This window comes from Heptranchias perlo, chromosome 5 (genome assembly GCF_035084215.1).
Source record: "Heptranchias perlo isolate sHepPer1 chromosome 5, sHepPer1.hap1, whole genome shotgun sequence".
NCBI classification, from domain to species: domain Eukaryota; kingdom Metazoa; phylum Chordata; class Chondrichthyes; order Hexanchiformes; family Hexanchidae; genus Heptranchias; species Heptranchias perlo.
This window is the reverse complement of record NC_090329.1, coordinates 89,931,917-89,948,167: the sequence shown is the minus strand read 5'-3', so window position 1 is coordinate 89,948,167 and position 16,251 is coordinate 89,931,917. Positions and strand designations below refer to the sequence as shown.

Below are 16,251 nucleotides of genomic sequence, written 5' to 3'. Positions count from 1 at the left end.
CTTTGGAAGTCACAACCTTGTGTATCCAGATCACAAACAAATTATTCCTGTGTACTGCATGCATTTTCTTATTTTTTTTTCCTGTTCATCCCAGTGTTCCCTCTTCTCCTAGGAATGAAATTTATGAAAATATTGAATTTCTTTATCAAACTGTTAAGTTAACCTCAGTTAATTAACCATGAAATGTGGGGGACGATTTTCTCATTGGGTGGGCGTCAGGAGGAGCGCTTGCACTGCCTACCTGAAGTCCTTGCCACGAGGCCCGAACCATTTTCAGGGCAGGGCCTCATTTCAACATGAACGGTGAATTACAAGCACAAAACCAGCGCTTTTGGAAGGAAGTGGGGCGGGGGGGAAAAAAAGAGGGGAAGGGTATCCAGTCTCTCCGACGAATAGACCAACCAGAAGTTGAGATTTAAAGGAGGGGGCAGCAGTGCAGACTGGAAGGTTTTTTGTGGGGCATGCAGGCTCCTCCTGGCCCCACAAAAATCTTTGAAAACTTCTATTTCCTTTTATCAGAGCAGCCTGCAGTGGTCCCTTTAATGCCTGGTACCAATGGTTGGAGCATGCCCAGTGTACACTACGCCCATTGGTATCTCAAAATTGCAACGGGGTCCTACAACTGGTGTAGAACCTGATTTGCATATTAAAGTAGGCTCTTGCCTGAAACATGTGGCCGCCTGAGCGATCGTGAAGACCCTGAATAAAAAAAGGCAGCCTGCGGACCGAGCGCAGGAATGGGACGATAATTACTGCACTGCAACTTTCAGGGTGCTACCACCCCATTCCTGCGGGGCAGAGAACTCCAAAATTGGGGTCGTGATATGCGCAACTCACAGTAATATTTTAGATTCTGAAAAAAAGGCAGTCAATTAGAAATTACATAGAAAGCAGTATCCCAAAATTGTGTTGATTTAGTAGTGTGTTAATTTCTGTGCTCAATTGATATATCTCAAAATACAGGAATCCCTGTGTATATAGAAACATTACTACAATATACACAATTTATAGTATAACAGGTTGGTACAAGATATTTTCTAAACCAAGCTGGAAAAACTTGTAAGACATTGATTTCCACAGTGTTGAGAGTACAAACTACATAATGATACATTTAGTAAATATCAAGTGATTGGTTTCCCGTAGATACAGGATAATTAGACACTTGCCGCTATTGTGGATACAAACCAGACAGATAATGTAATCGGTATCAAATTACCAGGGAATATTTGGGTCTCACAGGTGATGAGAACAGACTCTTTCACAGCACATTCAGTAACAATATTGTTCAGCCTTCTAAATTCACTGAAAAGCCCCAAATTGTATTTTCTGAAATGCATTATAATACTTCTTTCGGTAGTTACTGCATAACCGCTATTGCTCTTGGTGGGTGAAAAACAATGGGTAGTAGAACTAAGACGAATTATTCCTGTGGTGTGGTGACTTAACAGCAGTCCTTTCAAAGCCACGAGTGGCAAACAATTGTACCACATCTCAAATTCAGAGCAGTGAGAAGCGAAAAAAGCTGCTCAAGCACATCTCGTTATTCAACTCAGCAATAAAACCACCAATGCAAGATGGAATTGAGTTGAGAAGAAAAAAACTGTCCAAACACCTTGAAAGATTCTATTTACTCTCCAGCAGTTTCATGGTTTTGCACCAGTGCGATGAAAACCCAACGTAACAGTGTAAGTTTTTCCAAATATATCAGTTCTCACAACTGCTGCTTAACTCTGAACACCGGAATAATAGTGTAAGTAATCATGTAAGTTATTAATCTGTTTTTAATTATTTCAATTGTAATTTTCTTAGACTTCTACATCTAGATAGCATAGCTACATATTAAACATTTACACTGTTTTATAATCACAGTTATTTTTGGTAATTTAGAGACATCAATAATGTCCATTCAAAACTGTTCATTTCAATTTTCCCATGTGTCATAAACTGGGTTTAAAAAAAAAGTGTTTTGTGTAGTGTCAGCCTTGGCTAAACAGCAGCAGTCACGCCTCAGTCAGAAGGTTGTGGGTTCAAGTCCCACTCCAAGAACTTGAGCATATAATCCAGGCTGACACCTCAGTGCAGTACTGAGGAAGTGCTGCACTGTTGGAGGTGCTGTCTTTCAGATGAGGCATTAAACAGAGGCCCTGTCTGCCCTCTCATGTGGGCATAAAAGATCCCAGGCACTACTTGAAGAGCAGGGAAGTTCTCCTAGTGTCCTGGCCAACCTTTCAATCAGCATTGCCAAAAACACTACTGTTTGTGGGACCTTGCTGTGCACAAATTGGCTACTGTTTCCCAACATTGCAACAGTGACTACAATGCAAAAGTATTTCATTGGATGCAAAGTGCTTTGGGATGTGCAAAGGACATAAAAGGTGCTACATAAATACAAATTCTTTCACAATGGCAGATATTTCAAAAGCCCAAACAGCTTCCTATCAAATTCAATTAGCAGTATTTTACAGAAGCCAAGATATATTGTAGTTTGCATAACTTCCATCAATTTAGATGTTTAGTTTGCTCATTCCTGAAACAGGAAATTCTACCATTTTCATTAATGTAGCCATTGGCAATTGAAACAGCAACTATTGTCTGAGCTACATTTTGAACTGATGTGTTTAAATCCACATCCTTGTGGCAAAGAGCATGGGGTGGGGGGGGGGGGGAAGAGGGGGAGATTAACACGCAGTAGTTCAGCCGTTGCACTGTAAGAGGATAGGAAATTGTGAGCGCAAAGGAAGTTGATGAGTAGAATCAACCAGAGTAAGTTAGATGATGAATGGACACGATCACTGATATGAAGGAGGAACAGAGTGGGAATGTGGCTTGGGGAACCCATGAGATAATGCAGAGAATTAAAGAAGGAGTGATCAACTACAGCACATTAGATAGCCATGAATATGGTATAGATGGTGATTAGTAACGTTAAGTTCTGTAGACATCCTGTGCCCAGGTTTGTAAATACTACAGAATAGTTATCCAGCAGCACTGCAACAAATGCAAAGATTAACCTTTTCAATAGCAGCACAAAATAACTTACAGAATTGGCATAAATATCTTTATTACCTCAGTTTTGGATATCTATCCAATTCTGAAACCACACATTCATATTAACACATGTTTGGATGAGCACTTGAAATGCCATAGCATACAAGGCTACAGACCAAATGCTGGAATATGGGATTAGAGTAGACAGGGCTGATGGCCGGCGCGGACACGATGGGCCGAAGGGCCTCTATCCGTGCTGTATAACTCTATGACTCTGACTCTATGACAAAGGGGAAAATAATTACTTTTGTGGCAATTTTGCTCTTTAATATTGCTCATTAAAACTTAGGTTTCTTTTTTCTGCTTTTTATAATTTAATACCCCACACCCAAAGGGCAGCTATACTTGCACCATTCCCTGTACAAGTAGGCAGGTGGATCTGCTCCCAAGTTTCTGTTAACAGCATACTTGCACACGTCACTAGATACGTGAATATGCCACCAGCTGTCAATCTGTAATTTTTCCTCTCAATGCAGAAAATCTTTGCTTTATTCCCTCTCAAAGATAATATTTTTCAGATCAGAAGTTAAGAAAACCCATGTTGTACCATTTCTCGGCACTTCAAGGCTCTGGCTGCAAGCTAGGGTTTAACTTATATTTAACTGCACATTGGATCTGTGCATCTAACAAAATAATTTTTAAAATCCTAAAAGTGATTTAAAACTTGTATTTAAACCACACAGACCACAAAGTCTAATGTCTGATTTCTGGGCTGCATTAAGTTAGCTGACCTCTTGAGACCAATGGTGCTAGGATGGGAGCAGGTGGTAAGGAGTGCATCACAGACTAGGGAGGGTTAAAAAGAACATCTGACTCCCTTACTTATTTGCTATCAATTGACTCCAGTTGAAAATAGTGCACTTGTGGGCATGAAGCGAGGACAGGATCGGGTTGAATCATGATGCCCTCCGCAGCTGAACATCCTACTGGCAGTCACTATCAAGACTCAAGAATGATGATCACTTGTTTATGGTATCGGTTCAGTGCGATGACCACAATGAACCGTAACCCTGCACAAGTCAGTACTTTCAAGAGGAGGGAGAAAATGGGAGGAAAATTACAGCTGCAATGTAAATTTCATTTGTGAGAAAATGAACAAGGAAAATGAAGTGTAACTAAGACTCAGCTATTAAAGAGTACACAGAATGTGGAAAATGGTGCACCAACAGTGCTCAATGGGGTAGATTGTCTCTAAGTGTGCTTCAGCATAAAGGATCACCTGGGCACAGTGCATAGGAAAATTGGACAAGGGAGTTTCACACACCCAAGACAAAGCCTGCTCAATTTTCCACCTATTAATTTAAATGGACAGAAGATCAAGTGGGCTCCATTACACATGTGACTCTTCCCATCCAATTTTCCTCTGCACAGATATCCTTTATGCCCAAGAGCAGTAAGAGGAAAATCTTCCAACATATTTATAAAGTTATACAAAACAATACCACTATGCAGGGCTGTGGGACAAATTGGATAGCTCTTTCAAAGTGCCAGCACAGGCATGATGGGCCAAATGGCCTCCTCCTGTGCTGTATCATTCTATGATTATGAATATTGCAATTTTTATATAAAATTAGACATAACATTCACACACTTATTAAAAAAAAGTTAGCTTTATGGAATGCAAATGCCTTCAAGTGATAAACACTAAACCACATTGTCTACTCTGGTATAATAAATCTGTCTCCAGAAAATATGCAGTGCATATATTTGTAGTGAAACATGATGAGCTGGTGCTACAGGAACAGAGCCACAATGTGTCAACAACACAGCAGTGCAATTCATTTTAAAATCATTCCATGTGTTTTGTTGGTCAGTTTACAAACTTGAAAATCCTTTTTTCTATAGACGTTCCCTGTGAAAGCAAGATTGCCACATTTACAAGCATCTGAGAGAGAGTGATGGGAGCAATCAAATGTACAACTTGGGTCCCTTTGTATCTTGCTGAATAGATAAAAATGACATTATATAGGGGATACAATACTGTCGCCAAACACACTAAAAAACTGAAGAAGAAACTAAACTATTTTTTAAAAATCTGTAAAGTTGCATCTACTTACTGATTCTGGGTCAAATTCAAGTTATAAATCTAATTTCTTTAGCTCATTCAGTAACAAAGTTGAAGTACTTGAACCATTGAATAGCACTGTAGCATATCTACTACACAATACTCCTCTGTGTCTCACTTTCTTTCCACTATACAGGCTAAACACAATCTATCAACCATTCATCCACAATTACCTTGGAACATTTTCTCTGCTTTCAGTGATGGCCTGTATAGAACCCATCTGAAGGCCATTCACATCAACAAATCACAATGAACAACCTCCAGACCCTATCGTTTACCATTGGTGACAGTGCAACAGAAGGTATTTTTTCTTACCAATTTTCTTCCCTCCCCTCCCGAAAGCACTGACTTTCTCACTTGGGTACAGTTCCACAGGAAGCAATCTCTCTCTGGGACCCAACTAAAGTGACCATTATACAAGAGCCTGTGTGTACCAGCAGGCTGATTGTGAAGGAGATTATAGCCAAGCTTTATCCTGTCCTCATTCAGCATTCATTTCTAGCAGTGGCTATTGTAAGCAGTCAGTAGTAGGAATCCTGGTCAATTTTCCCTTCCCAAACCCAGGGTTGCCAAGGCCAATTTTAACATCCCAACCACAGCACTGGCTAAATCAAATAACTCAATACAGATCAGAGATCAAACCTCCCTTCCTGCTCAGGCATTCACCATCTTAACCAGTTGAGCCATCAGGACAATAACAAACCGTAAGTTTAAGGGGAGATGTTCCAATGCGTACTTAATGCCATGCACAATACACCAATCCAGGCATCACTCTACATATTTTAATCAGGTTTAATAGAACTAAATGATCAGCAAATTGAAAATGCCAAATGAGCATGAATAATTTACATATACCACACACTATATTTTGAGCTTTGAAATGGCTTATACCATGAGCAAAGGAGTCACATTCAGAGTGGGCTTTTTTTTGCTAGCAGACTTAAGTCAATAGATTAAGTCTTTTTCTTTTAAATGTATGATTGAATTTGCAGTGTATAACAAGTGCATGAATTAGGAGGTATCATGCAGCAAAACTAATGGGGTCTCCAGCATAGTTACTTTGTACAATGTGTGTAACAAACCCATTTGCATTATACAAGTCCAGAAAAAAGACAGAAAAAAAGTGCTTATTGCATCCTCTGGACTTCCCAAAGTACTTGACATCCAATGAATTATTCTTTGAAATGTGGTCATCTATTTAGGTAAACACAGCAGCCAATTTGCACACAGCAAGGTCCCACACACAGCAAACGAGATGAATGCCCAGTCAAGCTTATGTTGGTTAAGGGAGGAATGTTGGCCAGGACACCAGAACACTCTTTCAAATAATGTCATAGGATCGTGACCATCCACCTAAACCAGAGAGGATGTCAGTTTAGTCTCAACCAAAAGCCAGCACCTCTGAAAGTGCAGCACTCAGTACTGGACACAAGTTACAGCCTAGATTTTTTTAAAAATTCGTTCATGGCATGTGGGCGTCGCTGGCAAGGCCAGCATTTATTGCCCATCCCTAATTACCCATGAGAAGGTGGTGGTGAGCCGCCTTCTTGAACCGCTGCAGTCCGTGTGGTGACGGTTCACCCACAGTGCTGTTAGGTAGGGAGTTCCAGGATTTTGACCCAGCGACGATGAAGGAACGGCAATATATTTCCAAGTCGGGACGGTGTGTGACTTGGAGGGGAACGTGCAGGTGGTGTTGTTCAGGTGACTATGTACTTAAGTTCAGGAGTGGGACTTGAAGCCATAGCATTCGTGCCTCAGATGTGAGTGTACTACCACTGAACAGAGCTGGAGCACAGACCAATTTAAAAAAACAAAATATTTAAGCAGATGATTATTACTTTCAGTACTTCAAAAATCTAACATACTTAACAGCGTAAAAGGGTTAACCTCAACAGTGAATGTAAATAAATTAAATTTCGTTGCAAATGAGAATGTTGCCTTCTGTGCAAAAAAGGGATATATTGATTTGATTTTTGATGTGTGCAAAATATTAAGGGCGCATGGTAATTCAACATGATGCATCCTAAAATGTGTGCATTTGTTACCTTTACATAACTTACAAGACTACCAGTGTTTTGGGACTCCTAAAGGATTCAGCATACTCGATCCAACTCTAGATTAGATGGTACATACGCTACAGCAGTGGATTTTGATCCTTTAGGCCAGTGTAAAAGAATTAAAAAAGAGGGCTAAAGCAGTTATGAATGATAATATTTCAAAAGAGCAACAAGCAGGATTGCTGATTTTCACTGCTGTAGTGGACTCAAATGATAGAGCCTACCTGCTCCACCTACTGGGCCCATGTAATGTTTTCCATATCATCTGAGTGCTACCTGGCTGTAGAGTGACCTGGGAATTTTCAATGACCCACAACAGGTGAAAGCCCTGCTTCTTGCTTTGGATGTGAGGTGGGTTATAAAAAAGTCAACACCTGTTAATTCAGTCAACACCTGCTAATTCATGGTCTCTGGCCTTTTGTGACAAACCTTCCAGCTTATCTTGGATAATTCAGAGAAGACATGCAGGAGACTCCTGCACAGCAGCATACTGTACATTCGATCGAATAAGTTCAGCAACTATGATGTCTGCTCCATCATTCACTACTTCATCCTTTCCCCGCCCCCCCACTCCCTCCTTCCCAGTTGAGAAAGCTCTGGTTGTGACACTGGGAAACTGCTGTACAATCAAGAAGAAAAAATGTCACTGTTTATATCATTCTGAAAGGCTGAGTAATAAAAGAAAAATGAAAATTTGCTTCAATAGGACACAAATATGAACATTGGGCATTCTACATCTCATTTGCTAGATGTTAATATTTTTGGAAAGTCTATTATAAAGATCATGAACAATTCGATGACATTGTTTCTTATATTGGGATAACTTGAAAAAAAAATGCATTTTCCCAGCCCGAGAATAAGCTGGCTCCTTGCTCCCAGCTCCCAAAAAGTTGTTTCCTCTCACTAACCTTGTATCTTCCTGAGTAAAATGTAGCCTTGTGATGCTTGGAGAATGCTTTATTTAAAATATAAAATTGTGTACTTTATTTTGATGCGGAAAATGAATCTAACTTAAAAACGTGCAACGCTCCGCATTTCTCATCACTTAATTTTTTAAAAATTCATTCATGGGATGTGGGCGTCACTGGCAAACCAGCATTTATTGCCCATCCCTAATTGCCCGAGAAGGTGGTGGTGAGCCGCCTTCTTGAACCACTGCAGTCCGTGTGGTGAAAGTTCTCCACAGTGCTGTTAGGAAGGGAGTTCCAGGATTTTGAGCCAGCGACAATGAAGGAACGATGATATATTTCCAAGTTGGGATGGTGAGAGACTTGGGAACACCACCTGCATGTTCCCCTCCATGTGCCTGCTGCCCTTGTCCTTCTAGGTGGTAAAGGTCGCGAGTTTGGCAAGTGCTGAAAAAGCCTTGGCAAGTTGCTGCAGTGCATCCTGTGGATGGTACACACTGCAGCCACAGTGCACCAGTGGTAAAGGGAGTGAATGTTTAGTGCAGTGGATGGGGTGCCAATCAAGCAGGCTGCTTTGTCCTGGATGGTGTCTAGCTTCTTGTGTTGTTGGAGCTGCACTCATCCAGGCAAGTGGACAGTATTCCATCACACTCCTGACTTGTGCCTTGTAGATGGTGGAAAGACTTTGGGAAGTCAGGTGGTGAGTCACTCAACACAGAATACCCAGTCTCTGACATGCTCTTGTAGCCACAGTATTTATATGGCTGGTCCAGTTAAGTTCCTGGTCAATGGTGACCCCCAGGATGGTGATGGTGGCGGATTCGGTGATGGTAATGCCATTGAATGTCAAGGGGAGGTGGTTAGACTCTCTTGCTGGAGATGTCATTGCCTGGTGCGAATGTTACTTACCACTTATCAGCCCAAGCCTGGATGTTGTCCTGGTCTTGCTGCATGCAGGAACGGACTGCTTCATTATCTGAGGGGTTGCGAATGGAACTGAACACTACGCAATCATCAGTGAACAACCCCATTTCTGACCTTATGATGGAGGGAAGGTCATTGATGAAGCAGCTGAAGGTGGTTGGGCCTGGAACACTGCCCCGAGGAACTCTTGCAGCAATGTCCTGGGGCTGAGATGATTGGCCTCCAACAACCACTACCATCTTCCTTTGTGCAAGGTTTGACTCCAGCCACTGGAGAGTTTTCCCCCTAATTCCCATTGACTTCAATTTTACTAGGGCTCCTTGATGTCAAGGGCAGTCACTCTCACCTCACCAATTCAGCTCTTTTGTCCATGTTTGGACTAAGGCTGTATTGAGGTCTGGAGCAGAGTGGTCCTGGCGGAACCCAAACTGAGCAGCGGTGAGCAGGTGCCGCTTGATAGCACTGTCGACGGCACCTTCCATCACTTTGCTGATGATTGAGAGTAGACTGATGGGGCGGTAATTGGATTGGATTGGTCCTGCTTTTTGTGGACAGGACATATCTGGTCAATTTTCCCCATTGTCGGGTAGATGCCAGTGTTGCAGCTGTACTGGATTAGTTTGGCTAGAGGCGCGGCTAGTCCTGGAGCACAAGTCTTCAGCACTACAGCCGGGATGTTGTCGGGGCCATAGCCTTTGCTGTATCCAGTGCACTCAGCTGTTTCTTGATATCACGTGGAGTGAATCTATTTGGGTGAAGACTGGCTTCTGTGATGGTGGGGATATCGGGAAGAGGCCGAGATGGATCACCCACTCTGCACTTCTGGCTGAAAATGGTTGCAAACACTTCAGCCTTGTCTTTTGCACTCAAGTGCTGGACTCCACCATCATTGAGGATGGGGATGTTTACAGAGCCTCCTCCTCCCGTTGGTGGACAATTAAACAACTACCATTCACGAGTGGATGTGGCAGGACTGCAGAGCTTTGATCTGATCCATTGGTTGTGGAATCGCTTAGCTCTGACTATAGCATTTTGCTTCTGCTGTTTAGCATGCATGTGGTCCTGAGTTTGAGCTTCACCAGGTTGGCACCTCATTCTTAGGTACGCCTGGTGCTGCTCCTGGCATGCTCTTCTACACTCCTCATTGAACCACGGTTGATCCCCTGGCTTGTTGGTAATGGTGGAGTGAGGAACACGCCAGGCCATTAGGTTACAGATTGTGCTGGAATACAATTCCGCTGCTGCTAATGGCCCACAGCACCTCATGGATGCCCAGTTTTGAGCTGCTAGATCTGTTCTGAATCTATCCCATTTAGCACGGTGATAGTGCCACACAACACGTTGGATGGTGTCCTCAGTGAGAAGACGGGACTGTGCGGTGGTCACTCCTACCAATACTGTCATGGACAGATGCATCTGCGACAGGTAGATTGGTGAGGACGAGGTCAAGTTGGTTCTTCCCTCGTGTTGGTTCGCTCACCACCTGCCGCAGGCCCAGTCTGGCAGCTATGTCCTTCAGGACTCAGCCAGCTTGGTCAGTAGTGGTGCTACCGAGCCGCTCTTGGTGATGGACATTGAAGTCCCCCACGCAGAGTACATTCTGTGCCCATGCTACCCTCAGTGCTTCCTCCAAGTGGTGTTCAACATGGAAGAGGACTGATTCATCAGCTGAAGGAGGATGGAAGTTTCCTTGCCCATGTTTGACCTGATGCCATGAGATTTCATGGGGTCCAGAGTCAATGTTGAGGACTCCCAGGGCCACTCCCTCCTGACTGTATATCACTGTACTGCCACCTCTGGTGAGTCTGTCCTGCTGGTGGGACAGGACATACCAGGGATGGTGATGGAAGAGTCTGGGACGTTGGCTGAAAGGTATGATTCTGAGAGTATGGCTGTATCAGGCTTTTGCTTGACTAGTCTGTGGGACAGCTCTCCCAATTTACGACAATCTGGTAGTTTCATGGCCACCATTACTGATACTAATAATTAAATAAAATCTGGAATTAAAATAATTGAGTTTAAATTCCCCAGCTGCCATGGCGGGATTTGAACTCATGACTCCAGATTATTCGTCCAGGCCTCTGGATTACTAGCCCAGTAACAACCACTATGCTACTTAAAGCCGATGGGCTGATACTTAAATCTAATGAGATACATTGCACTTTTATCAAACAACTTTGACTTTACCAAGACTGTCTACTTCTGCCTCAATAACACCGCCCGTCTCTATCCCGGCCTCAGCCCATCTGCTGCTGAAACCCTCATCCATGCCTTTGTTACCTCCAGACTCAGCTATTCCAATGCTCTCCTGACTGGCTTCCCCTCATCCACCCTCCATAAATGAGCTCATCCAAAACTCTGCTGCCCGTATCCTAACTCACATCCAGTCCCGCTCACCCATCAGCCCTGTGCTCGCTGACCTACATTGGCTCCTGCGGGGTCCAGAAATGCCTTGATTTTAAAATTCTCATCCTTGTTTTCAAATCCCTCCATGGCCTCGCCCCTCCCCATCTCTAACCTCCTCCAGCCCTACAACCCTCAGATCTTTGCACTCCAATTCTTGCTTCTTGCGCATCCGTGATTTTAATTGCTCCACCAATGGCGGCTATGCTTTCAGCTCCAGAATTCCCTCCCTAAACCTCTCCGCCTATCTCTCTCCTCCTTTAAGACGCTCCTTAAAACCTACCTCTGACGAAGCTTTTGATCACCTGGCCTAATATCTCATGTGGCTCGGTGTCCGGTGAAGCGTCTTGGGACGTTTTACGACATTAAAGACGCTATATAAATGAATTTCCCATGGCTTCCGATTCAGGTCAGGTGAGGAAGGGCCAAATCCATGAGGTGAGTGCCTTTATTGCACAGCTTGTGGACCAGGAGTGCTTCATCCAGGTCCAACAAGCTCACCTAGCGTGATCAGACCAGTGATTGGCCAATCCCCACCCAATCCGCCAGATTGTGGACTCCAAGATCTTCAAGGCCCACCCGATGTCGTCCACAGCCCACAATCGATCTCTCCTTCCCTCCCCTCTGATTCGCGGCTTTGTTCACTTCTGACAGGCAGCTATCCTGTCAATCTGGCTGCCTAGCACGAGAAGCACAAATACTTACCTTCAATTGAGTTGCGATCGCAGATTGCGACACACTAATTTGGCTTCCGGGTTTCCCCCACAAATATTTGTGGACGCGCTGGGTTCCCGGCTCCAAGCTAAAATCATGCCCAAAGTGTCTGAGAATTGTATTTCTTGCATACTGCATCAGTTTGAAACAATGGGGTCTGTTAATACATTTTAGCAACATGCACACATTGCTGCTGGAATAGCCATATTCATTTGAATAAAGATGAATGACTAGTTATTCAAATTCAAACAACTTGCATTTATATAGTGCCTTTAACTTAGTAAAACGTTTCAAGGCGCTTCACAGGAGCGTTATCAAACAAAATTTGACAACGAGCCATACAAGGAGATATTAGAACAGCTGACCAAAAGCTTGGTCAGAGGTAGGTTTTAAGGAACATCTTAAAAAGGAGGGGTAGAGTTTTAGGGACAGAATTCCAGAGCTTACGGCTTAGGCAGCTAAAGGCACAGTCGCCAATGATATGCTCGATTTTCATCGCTCTCTCATTTGCTGTTTGTGTGATCTAGTATATGAACATTAGCTTCCATCTTTGCCTATGTAAGTACAATGACCACTTCAAAAAATTCCTGATTTGAATATGAAATGCTTTGGGATGTACTGAGGATTTAAGGTGCTAAATAAATGCAAGCTTTCTATTGGTTGTAATAGTGTGCTGGTGCATGCTCGAGTCTCTTAACCTGGACATAGTACTGTATTTAAAAATGAGAACATTAGGCTGTTTGATCCCCACATGCTGAAGAGGTGCCCTGTGTGGCACCCACTGGTATCATACTGAGACTAAAACATATTTGTTACACTTGGTAGTTGACAGACATCAGTAAATTGTATAATACTACAGGAAATCATGTAGATATGATTGATTTATTGTGCATATAGGTTCTTAGTGCTTCTATTTCATCAGATAGTATCATTTCTTTATGATATATACAGTCTCATACATTTTATGCCAGACTTGCAACTGTTTAGTCATTTTTGTTTTAAGTTTTGAAGTGGTATTTATTTTAACAGTGTCAGACAAAATTTATGGACATATCTCTTCAGCTGTTTAGGGCAAGCTGCTAATTTTCTGACTTTCCAATTTGTACAGTCAATTTATTTCACCTGAAATAATATAATTACCTCAGAGAACAAAAATATGAAGTTTCACTGTGCAAAGTAAACTTTACAATAAAAAGAACTCACTTAAACATGCATGTTACAGGATAAAAGATCCTTCTCCATTACGAAAGGAAATGTTAGGTAAAAGATATGCAATTTGAAAAAATGAACATTTCTTCTGTAAATCAGGATTAAATGCCAGCTTTTAATGCTTTTCACCTAATGCAAAAAATGCATCTACCTATATAACTGTATTAAAGTTATTCCTTTGATGAGATATATATATATATATATATATATATATATATATATATATATATATATATATTTATTTAATTTATTTATATGCTTTGAGGAATTTGAGTCGTGATAAGGCACGACCTGAATGTTTGCCTTCTCATAAAAAATACTTAGAAATTAATGGGCCGATTTTAGTGTATCTATTTGTCTATAGTATATCCCCCCCACCACTACTATAATCCATAAAATCTCTCCATGCTCCTGAACTGCACGTACTCGCCTTCAGCCTAATACAACTGCGATAAAATCCTGCAAATCAAGAAAAGTACAGAGCTAAGGACTGAGTACATAGGTGAAAGTCCATTGATTTACAATTCTCATAAATGGGCACTTGTTGAACTAAATCCCAGAAACTCACATGATTGAATGAAATTGATTGAAACAAGTATAGCCTTAATAACAATGCATTGTGCATTACTTGGAGCAGTCCTATTAGACGAACACCTCGCTAAGGCCATCCCCACACCTCCACTACTCGCCTTCAAACAGCCACCCAACCTCAAACAGACCATCATTCGCAGCAAATTACCCAGCTTTCAGGAGAACAGCGTCCATGACACCACACAACCCTGCCACGGCAACCTCTGCAAGACATGCCAGATCATCGACACAGATACCACCATCACACGAGAGGACACCACCCACCAGGTACATGGTTCATACTCCTGTGACTCGGCTAACGTTGTCTACCTCATACGTTGCAGGAAAGGATGCCCCGGAGCATGGTACATTGGCGAGACCATGCAGACACTGCGACAACGGATGAACGGACACCGCGCAACAATTGCCAGACAGGAGGGTTCCCTCCCAGTCGGGGAACACTTTAGCAGTCAAGGACATTCAGCCACCGATCTTCGGGTAAGCGTTCTCCAAGGCGACCTTTGAGACACATGACAATGCAAAATCGTCGAGCAGAAATTGATAGCCAAGTTCCGCACCCATGAGGACAGCCTCAACCGGGATCTTGGGTTCATGTCACGCTACACGTAACCCCACCAGCGAACAAAAGTTATCTGTTTTTAATACAACGGGTCATTCTCTGTCTTTCTCTTCCTTTCGGATGTTTCTCTCTCTCTCTGTCTGTCTTTTGTTCTGGCCGTTTGTGTATTCGGTGGTCCTGTAGGTAACATCTCTCTGTCTGAACACTTTGATTGCCTTGACAACGGGCAGTTGGAAAGATTATCTGTAATCACCAGGTATTGTTCTCTGACTATAAATGCGGCAACCTTCCAGGGAATCCGAATCCCACACTCACCTGACGAAGGAGAAAGCCTCCGAAAGCTTGTGATTTTCAAATAAAACAGTTGGACTATAACCTGGTGTTGCAAGATTCCTTACTATTAGAAAATGGCATGTCCTGTCACTCCACATGATCAACACCACAGGGATCTTTTGCATAAAGCATGTACTTCCTATAAGTTAACATCCAATAACACTTCCCTGTCACACCATTTCCACCATACTTTTGCTATCATACCAGGTCCTTTTTTTTGTCTTGATAAAAATAGGTAAGTTTAGTTTACCTCAAGTCCTCCAAGTTTGATCTCCAAGATAGGTGGCACGGTCCATATTTGTCTCAGGCATCCCAGCTCCACCTCCAACATAGATGGCAATGTTCACAGTGCCACCCACCTTATAGCTTCTAAAACAGTGTCTGTGGCCCGATGCTGTCTGCCCTTTTTGTTGCTGCTGTTCAAATGTTGCTATTTTCCTTTTCTCTACACCAAATGGCCCCAAGTCAAAGCTGAACAAAGCCTGCGTTGACAAAAACATTCCTTTTGAGGAAGTGGTTTGAAGCTCTATATCTGCTTTCTACTTAAAATCTAAATTTTAAAAGTGCTGAAACAATTTTAAACCTGTTCCTGGTTTAAAAAAAAACTTTCATTTATGTAGCACCTTTCACAACTTCAGGACATTCCCAAGCAATTTACAGCCAATTAAATACTTTTCAAGTGTATTCACTGTTGTCGTGTAGGTAATGGCATTATTCAAAATAGATACTGCTGACTATGTAGTTTAAATCAGAGGCTTGCCCAGAGTATAAGGGAAACTTCTATTGTACCATGCTGGTGAGTGAAGATATTAATTCTCCTTCAACCCCTCCCCATGCCCTAAGTTTCCATATTTTTTTCCCCTCTCTTCAGTCACTCCCACTGCCTCTTGCTGTTCGCACCCCTCAGCCTGAGCATCCATGCCTTTCCCCCTCCACGCTCCCACCTGACACTGCTTCCATCCCCTATGCCAAACGCCCATACCTTCCACTCACCCTCCTATCTCACTGTTCCCACCCACCAGCACCCCTCTCCCAGTAGTCCTACATGCAGGAACTTCCTCCCCAATGCTCCTACACTCTGCCATTGGCATCCCCAAGTCCACTTTCCCACCCCTGCCACACCCCACCTCAGTGCTCTCATACCCTGTTTTGCTGGGCTGTAGGAAGTATGTGGGTTGGTGTTAGAAACTTGGCCCTGAGGTCTGGGAGAATTGGAAGCATTGCATTATGCTGTGTGAGCATTAATGGTGGATGAGAGGGAGGGGGCATTTTTGCAGCTTAATTCAACAGCATTTCTCAGCCTGAGCAACCATTCAACAGCAAAACAATTGTATCCTGGCTAACAGAATGGGAGGAGGGAAAGGAAAGGGCTTTATCACATGTTGGGAAAGAAAAGAAAGTCAGCTGTTGAATGGGTGCCCAACTTGCCACTAGTTC

General features: G+C 42.8%; 1 protein-coding gene and 1 long non-coding RNA gene across 5 annotated transcripts in view; one reads left to right on the top strand and one right to left on the bottom strand.

The window, feature by feature from the left end:
• The window catches only part of me1 (malic enzyme 1, NADP(+)-dependent, cytosolic), a 409,773-nt gene that overhangs the window by 179,321 nt on the left and 214,201 nt on the right, over window positions 1-16,251 (bottom strand). The gene's annotated exons all lie outside the window — the stretch shown is intronic.
• Window positions 1-16,251, top strand: part of LOC137321921 (uncharacterized) — a 102,604-nt gene that overhangs the window by 25,679 nt on the left and 60,674 nt on the right. Inside the window, exon 3 of one of the 2 annotated variants that reach the window (XR_010962924.1) lies at window positions 14,246-14,399. This is a non-coding gene — a long non-coding RNA (uncharacterized lncRNA). Of the gene's footprint in view, window positions 1-14,086; window positions 14,400-16,251 lie in introns of those variants that run through there. The other variant, XR_010962923.1, reaches the window with a different exon arrangement.